Below are 8,368 nucleotides of genomic sequence, written 5' to 3' on the forward strand. Positions count from 1 at the left end.
CTCTCTTCTGACTCACCATCTCCTGCCGACTTCCTCCTCCTCCTGGCATTTTGCTGAACCTTCCCTTCTCAGAGCAAATTCCACTGCCCTCCCACTTCAGCCAGAAACAAAGACCCACCTTCCAAGAGGAGTGGAGAAAATACCTGCTCAGGGTGATGACCGATGACCGTGACACCTGTGACCCTCGGGGCCCACGGCTCCAGGGACTGGAAGAAGCAAAGCTTTCTCTCTCACAACTGGGAAACATTCTGGAATGTTGGTTCTTAGAAGGTAGATGTGAAGATCCACCTCGTAAGGATAGGGCAGAAAAGGGAGAGAACCTGCCCCAGAGAATTAAGAGATGAGGTGAGCGAGGGATTGCAGGACAATTACAGCCAGCATGCCCCCCAGAGGGCACATCTCCCTCTTACACGGAATGGAGGAGAGCAGAAGGCCTACGGGCTATTTCTGAATTGCACTTGACAGCCAGTTCTGCTCCAGGATTCCAGAGGATGCGTTTCTCGACCTCTGTGCTAAAGTCTGTAAAGCTTTGGGAAAGATGTAGCTGTACTGGCATCTGGCTAGGGTGGAGGAAAGAAAATCTTTCGTTATCACCCCTTAGGAAGACAAAGAAGGAGTCCTGGTGGCAGAGCGAGGTACAAATTGAGCTGCTAACTACAAGGCCATTGGATCGAAGACACCGGTGCTTCAGTGGGAGAAAGTTGAGGCTGTCTACTCCTGTCAAGATTTAAAATCTTGGACACCCAAACGGGCAGCTTTACCCTGCCTTATGGGGTTTCTATGACTCAGAATCAACTAGATGGCAGTGAGTTTGTTTTTATTTTGTTTTTTAAAGGGGGAAAAAGCCCTGGTGGCATGGTCACGAGTCAGAACAGACTCAATGGGAATTGTTTGCTTGTTTGTTTTCAGGACAAAAGTTGTGAGGTGGGGCGGGGTCTAGCAGCGTTTTGCTTTGTTGGCAGTAGGGTGGCTTTGAATTTGACAGAGCCTAATAGGAACCTAAGAAAATACGAAAGGGTGTAGCTTTTCATTAGCTCTGTGCCCTCGGACCAATCAGGTAATTTCTCTAAACTACACTGCTGTCTGCTACTTTACCAGGTGATGATGAGCATAAAACAGATGCGAAAACGCCTCACTATATTCACCCAAATCGAGGAAAGTTATGGTGGGGTACAGAAATCGGAACCCTAAAATATCAGCATGTAACAAGAGTAATGAAATTCCCCTTACAGAATTGTTGTGTTAGGATCAATGCCTATAATGCCCTTAACACAGTATGATCGCAATAATAAGAGTTGAATAGCAGTAGTTATTATAGAAAATAGTAATACTGCCTTGCTTTACGGGCTCAGCTGCCGAATCCTTTTCTAGGCCCAGGCAAGAGCGAACCGCGGGGTGGGGTGGGGGGTGTCTAAACTCTGGAGTCATCTGGGAAGTATCTTTGCTGGTTTCCGTCAGCTGAGCCCCCTGAAGGCTTACGTCATTTAAGTGGCAAAACCCTGTGGAAATTGGTCTGACTATTGGTTTCCAGTGTGGCCTGTGCTCCTTCCTGTTTTTCTCCAAGCGCCTGGAAGCACAGGAATGGGGGGCTTTGTGCATGGGAACATTGCAGTCGCTCCTCCATCCCAATTTCCCATGAGTGTTTTGAAGCCGTCCTCGTTTAAGCTGAAGATCCCAGAACTGGGCAGTTGGTAGCTTCACTGTTATGCTTATTCTAAGAGTAATACTTGCGATAGAAAAGTTGGGAAATGGTCAGGGTGATGGTTGAACAACACAACGAATATAATCGCGGTCACTAAACTGTACGCATGAAGATCGTTGGAACGGCAAATGCTTTGCTACCTATTCCTTTACCACAATTTAGAAAAGTGAGATGGCTTAAGGGAAAATGGGAAAACCCACAGTGTCAAAGGAAGAGAATTTATACCCCTTTACAGGGCCTGGGCCCAGAGGGAGTCCTGGTGACCATCCTGCGGGGCACGAAGACATCTACGTCATTGGGATCATACTGAAAATATTACTACACTCGCTCACCTTTTTTTTTGTGCTCCTCTTTTACTTTAAAACATTGTACATTGTGAAACACAATTGTAACAGTACATCTCCACAGTTACCAAAAGGGAACTTCTTCTTAAACGAGAAGAGGGTCATGCACTCTGCCACCGCCTCTCCTGTGCCCCCGCCCTTCCACACACCCACCATTATTCTTGGCAGGCAATTCCTTGCTTTACCTTGGCTTATCACCTGGAACAATACAGTTCCGATTTTTCCTGTTTAACCTTCGTACAAATGGAATCATACTAATGTGTTCTTTTGTCTTGTGTCATTCAACATTATCTTGCTATAGACACAGTGCCTTCATTTTGAAGGCTGTGTACTATGCCATGTGTAAACAGACCCTAACCTGTGCATCACCTTGTAAACAGACACTGGGTTGTTTACCCTCTGGGGCTATGACTGGACACTCTTGCCATCTACCCTGGCAGACAAGTATCTCTGGAGACCCTAGCATATACGGCTGGGCTGTACCCAGAGTTTTTGACTTCACACTCTCTGACCAGCATTTTTAAAGGACGCATAATATCCCAGTGCTGTATGATCAGACATCGCGATGGCTTGCAGCTTTCCCACATTGTATACAGCACTGTGATGCAGATGCTCTATGTTAGGTTCCAGTTGGGTTTCTTAAGGTCGAATGTTTTACAATACAAGGAAAAAAAGGGGGATGAGCATAGCAATACTTTCGCTATGATTTCTATGATGCGCATTTCTCCACGAGTAGGAGAAAGATGAACTGTGGCGCTCTCTGGGATTCATCTCTTCTTCCTTTGACATTGTGGGTTTTCAACTTTTCCATCATAAAGTCGTATGGCCTGTTTTTTGTGGTAAGTGGATATGTAACGAAACGTTTTCCATTTCAGTCATCTTCACGGGTACCGTTCCGTGGCCCAGTGACTTCGCAAGTGCCAGGTTTCTGGTCCGCAATGGCAAGAAGGTATAGGTCCTACTGATGGCCTTTCATCGTGTGTGTGTGTGTGTGTGTGTGTGTGTGTGTGTGTGTGTGCGCGCGTGTGCTTTCATCTCATGATGCTACACTTACCCACAATGTCTCCTTTAGGAAACACAAAACTGCCGAAATTCCCTGTGCCACCTCTGTCATGCCCAGACGCTGCAGATCACGTATCATTCTAACCTCCCGGGAAAAGGAAAACGAGCCCACGGCGTCTATGTCAATCGTCTGATGAACACTGGGTAGGTGTTCCCTTCATGCTTTGAAAAACCTTCCCAAGGTGATCCCAAGTACTTGAGATCACTCAAGTACACCAGAGGCAAGAAGGATCTCTCTCTGGTTATACTTCTGATTCTGGCCACCTGCACACGGCGTCAACGGAGATAGGTGTCCGCACATTGCTCCTGGCCACATGGACAGCAGTCAGACTTCCGTTGAGTTCCTTTGCCTGTGGACTCCAGCCTTCCTCGGTTTGCTCTGCATGCATCAACCTGCTCCTTGGGTGTCATGTGTAGAGCCTGCTGAGTGACATCACCTCGCCATATTGGTCACCAGTCCTCGTAAATGCCAGGCTTAGACATTGCCCTGAGTGGAGCACTGGCAGAGTGGAGGAAATAGGTTCTGGGTGATTAGAACTTGGAGGTTTGCTAAGGCTCCAGAGGCTGCATCTTGGCATCACAGGGAGGCAGCACCTTCTGAGCAAGGGTCTGCAAACCAGAGAGGGAAGCTTACTCACAATAAGGCATTGTATCAAAAGGACTGCGCAGGCGGGCAGAACTTCCTTGGAGGTGACTGCTTCGGCAGATATTCCCTAGCAGTGGAACGGTCCTTATCTGTGTGTTCGTACTATGTGTTTACATAGTGGGAGTTCTCGTTGGATTCAGATAGGTCAATATTAGGAGACAAGATGACCACAGTTATTAAGTCTTTGCTGTTCCTTGCTTCCTTGAGGCCCCTTCTAACAGGGCTACTGTTAGATGCCATAAATCCCAACTCACAGGGACCCTCTAGGTGAAGGAAGCACTGCTCAGGCCATACCATACTCGCAAGTGCTATGTCGAAGCCCACTGTGGCAGCCATTGTGTCTATCCACCTCATTGAGGGTCCCATTCTTTTTCATGAACTCTCTATTGAACCAAACATGATGTCTTTCTCCGGGGACTTATGCAGGGAAGAGAAGGTTTAAAACCGAGGAGAAGGCCGGAGTTATTAATAAAGCCTCGGCACCATTGACTATGTCTGGTGGTCCAAGGGGTTGGCGCTGCTAGACCGTGGGTACCTTATCCACAATCAGGGCAGGACACGGCCTGGGAATTCTACCTCCAGGATTTCACAAGTGGAATTCACAACTTCACAAATGCCACAGGTCATCCGTGATAGCCTAGTCAATGAGTTCATGAGGGGAATCAGGGAGAGAATATCAAGATGTCTTCTGATAGGCTGTCAGCCCATGCAACAAGTTGACCAGCAAAGCCTGTCTTTTCTGTCCCTAACTCATCATTACATTTCCCCTCTTCTCTTTTCATCCATCGCCACTGCCATTGTTCATGTTGTTAATTTTTCCTGATTGAAAGCCTGCTAGTAGCCCGTAAGCCTTCCTTCTGCCTCCAGTCCTACTGCTAGAGTGATCTTTCATGGGATGGTTACAATCCCGATCATTTTTCTGATCCAAACACTTTTTTATATCTCATTGTAAATAAGGTTCAAACTCCTTGACATGCCATGAAGTATCTTCTAAGAGCTGTGTCTCTCTACTGTCCATCCTACTTACCTTTGCGTTACATATACCCCAAATACTTGTTGAGCACTTGTTATATATCAGGCCCTGTTTGGGGCACTGAAAGTAGCAGTTACCAAAACAAAGTTCTCTGTCATATGGAGCTTGCATGTTATTGGGTAATGGGACAAAACCATAAATAAAATGTATACTATATCAGATTGTGGAGGAGCCCTGCTGGTGTAGTGGGTTACGAGTTGAACTGCTAACTGCAAGGTCAGCTGTTCAAAATCACCAGCCACTCCACAGGAGAAAAATGAGGCTTTCTGCTCCCATAGAGATTTTCAGCCTTGGAAACGCACAGATGTAATTCTACCCTGCACTGTAGGGTCACTGAATTGGAATGGACCCCACAGCAGTGAGGGTTTTGGTGATATCAGATTGTGATAAGTGCTATGGAGGGGAAAAAGGGAGAAGAAGAGCTAGTGCTTGTACTTGGAGATTGTTGCAATTTTAGATAGAGGGATTGGGAAAATAACATTTGTGCAACAACCTGACGGAGGTGATAAGTGGGGGGTGGGGGGTGGGGGAACCTACCCAGACCATGGGCATCACGAGGACTGAGGCTCAAAGCCAGAAACTGCAAGGAAGGCAGTGTTACTGGTGCAGGTTGAACAAGTGGGGAGAACAGCAGAAGGGAACGTTGAGAGGCAACAATGGCCCGGGTGGAACATTGTGTAGGTCTGAATTAGCCCTTGTCAGTAGATGTTTGGATCCTTTTTGGATTGAGATGGGAAGCCACTGGTGGATAGGACTCTAGGCATGACTTGTGTTCTGCGGGGAGTAAACCTTAAGAGGGGTGGAAACAGAAGGTGGCTTGGATCATAGTAGTGGCAATGGAGGCATCGATTCTAAATACGTTTTAAAGGTGGTGGTGGTTAGCTGCTGTCTAGTTAGCCTCTGACTCATATGACCCCATGAAAAAAGGTAGTCGAAGTGTCTGCTGACGGGTCACCTGTGGGGATGAGAGAGAGAGGAATCAAAGCCAACTCAAGGTTGTGGTTGCCTTTTTCTGAAGTAGGTTTGGGACATGCTAAATTCAAGGTGCCTGTTGGATATCCAGCTCAGAAGGTTGAGCAGGTGGTAAGATCCGTAAATCAGAGATCCAGACTGAAGATCTGAATGCGGAAGTCATGAACCAAGAGCCATGAGGTGGCTGAGAGTGCTCGGGAAGAGTGAGGAAATGGGGAAGAGGACACAGGAAGCCAAGGAGGCGTTGCTGGAAAGTTAGGAGGGAAACAGTGTGTAGGATTCTGGAAGTCAGGAGACCAAAGAGTGTCAGGGACAGCGACTCCTTTGGGGGTCGAACGACCCTTTCATAGGGGTCGCCCGATTCATAACAGTAGCAAAATGACAGTGATGAAGTAGCAACGAAAATAATGTGATGGTTTGGGGGGGGTGTCACCACCACAGGAGGAACTGTAGTAGAGAGTCATGGCATTAGGAAGGTTGAGAACCACTGGTCAGGGAGAAAGAAATCGACCGTGTCAAAGCTTTAGAAAGATTAAGAACGATGGAGACTGCAGGTAGACCATGTCTATAGCAATATGGATTTCATTAATGGCCTTACAAAAGGAGACCTGGAGGGCCATGGGTATGCAAAAATCTGATTGGGAGGGCCCGAGAATGAGGAGTTGAATGTAGTCAGTTGAGGCTGATGAAGTGGGTAAGTAATGAATCTGGGTGCCTTCTCTCTGTAGCCTTTCAACTTCACACTTGCTGCCTTGTGGTCATAAAGGTGCTGCTGCTCCTGGAGGGTTCACACCTGTTTCCAGATAGGAAGGCATGGAGAGGACTAAAGTGAAGGTCATGTACGTTCTATTAGGCCAAGGTCTCCAAAGACACAACGTACTTCTTAGTTCACTCGGCTTAAAGCATCTTCCTTCCTTTTTGGTCTGACTAGGTTTTATCTTCTCTTTCAAGTTTCAACTAAAGTCAGGGACAGTTTCTCTGGGAAACCTTACCCCCCTCCACCACCAACAGTTTCATTGGCATATAATTCATGTTATACAATAGTTTAATCACATCAAGCGGAGTTGAACAATCATTATCACAATCAGTTTGAGACCGTGTTCTTCATTCTTGTACTCATCATTAGTAGCTCCCATTCCACCACCACCCCGCCACCTCATCCTCCCCTGCTGTGTCCCCAAGGAACCATTAATTCACAAAAGTTTCCTTAACTCTCTGGGCTGAGTTAAGTGTTCTTGGTCTGTGACCAGAACCTTTCATGGATTCCAAGGAATATCTCAATGCTTTGTCTGTCTTTGTAGTTTTCTCTTTTGCTGTGTAACCTATTCTAACCTTGGCCCTGGAACTTATTTTGGCCAACGAGATGGTTTTAAGCAAAGGCTTAAAACTCATTTATACAGTTGGACATGCTATTGCTCTTGTGTATAAGCTACTGTCGTGAGAACATGCCTGTTGGAGGATGAGAGGCACTTGAAGCAGACCTAAATCATCATGGTTGTGAAACTTTCCTAGATCAGTCAATATCAGCCAACATCCACAAATTTCTGTATCAACAGAATCACTTAGCCAAATACCCTAGACATTGTGAACCACTGAATGTGTGTTTGTCAGTATTATTGTGACTCGGGGTGATTGTTTACAGAGTCCCTTGAGGATAGTTTTGTCACAGGCCTTACCCATCTTCCCAAAGAATGTTGCGGAGCTTCTTTAAGGCAGGATCATCTTTTATCTATGTCTGTCCAGCACTTAGCACAGTGCTTGGCATATAGAAGGTGCTCATTGAAAATCTGTCAAAGGAATGAATGAATAGACCTTTGTTCTGCCTTTGAAAGGGAACTTACTGTTTTGTGCACAACAAATACAGAATTCCCCATAACTAAACAATGTAATCATTTGAACTCACCCACAGAAAACCTGGTTCAATAAGATACATTGAAGCTACAATATAAAATAAACTCTCATCACAGATTAACTCATTTTCCTACCCCAGGTACAACGGTCATTTCTTAAACACGGGCACCCAACTGTATCTTTTATTATATATTACATAGATCAGTTTAAAGGTAATCTAAATCCTATAAGCATACTTTAAACAGTAGAGTGTAAATAGGTTGATATGACTCAGTCTAGATATACTTACTATTATCGTCAGCACACAATTCCAAACCATTTTAACTACAGACACTTCCTAAATAATGTCAGGAGACTCACACCGGGGGAAAACCAGCATGGCGTGTAGTAACGTGGAAAATAGAGGTTTTCCACGAGAGATCTGAGGAGGAAATATCATCTCCTTTAGCCTAGTCAAGCAGGTGGGTAGGAGGGTGGGCATATCACCTTCAGGAAAGGCCATGTGGTATGGCATGATTTGGGGACCCTGGACAAATGAACTTTTCCAAACAGGAGGGCTTCTGTACAGCCATAGAATAAAGGGTTATGGACAGGCGGGAGCCCTGATTGTGAAGTGGGAGCATTTAACATTACCCTTGGCTTGGCAGGGAACAGCTTAAAGCATGGGAGCAACGGTGTGTTGTAATGAATGTCGGGTTGAGTCAGCCTGTGACAAACCTATCCTCAACCCGGTGCAGACCCTGGCGATATCATGGTAT

The 8,368-nt window shown here is 46.0% G+C and overlaps 1 protein-coding gene across 3 annotated transcripts in view; it reads left to right on the plus strand.

The window, feature by feature from the left end:
- ZNF19 (zinc finger protein 19) overlaps nt 1–8,368 on the plus strand; it is a 76,679-nt gene that overhangs the window by 28,384 nt on the left and 39,927 nt on the right. For 2 of the 3 annotated variants that reach the window (XM_045293801.1, XM_045293802.1), the window contains one exon: nt 3,119–3,252. The gene's annotated coding sequence lies outside the window, so the exon portion shown is untranslated. Of the gene's footprint in view, nt 1–2,918; nt 2,996–3,118; nt 3,253–8,368 lie in introns of those variants that run through there. The other variant, XM_045293800.1, reaches the window with a different exon arrangement.

The sequence above is a fragment of the Echinops telfairi genome, unplaced genomic scaffold, assembly GCF_000313985.2.
Source record: "Echinops telfairi isolate 266 unplaced genomic scaffold, ASM31398v2 ScPeMD7_2291;HRSCAF=2852, whole genome shotgun sequence".
NCBI classification, from domain to species: Eukaryota; Metazoa; Chordata; class Mammalia; order Afrosoricida; family Tenrecidae; genus Echinops; species Echinops telfairi.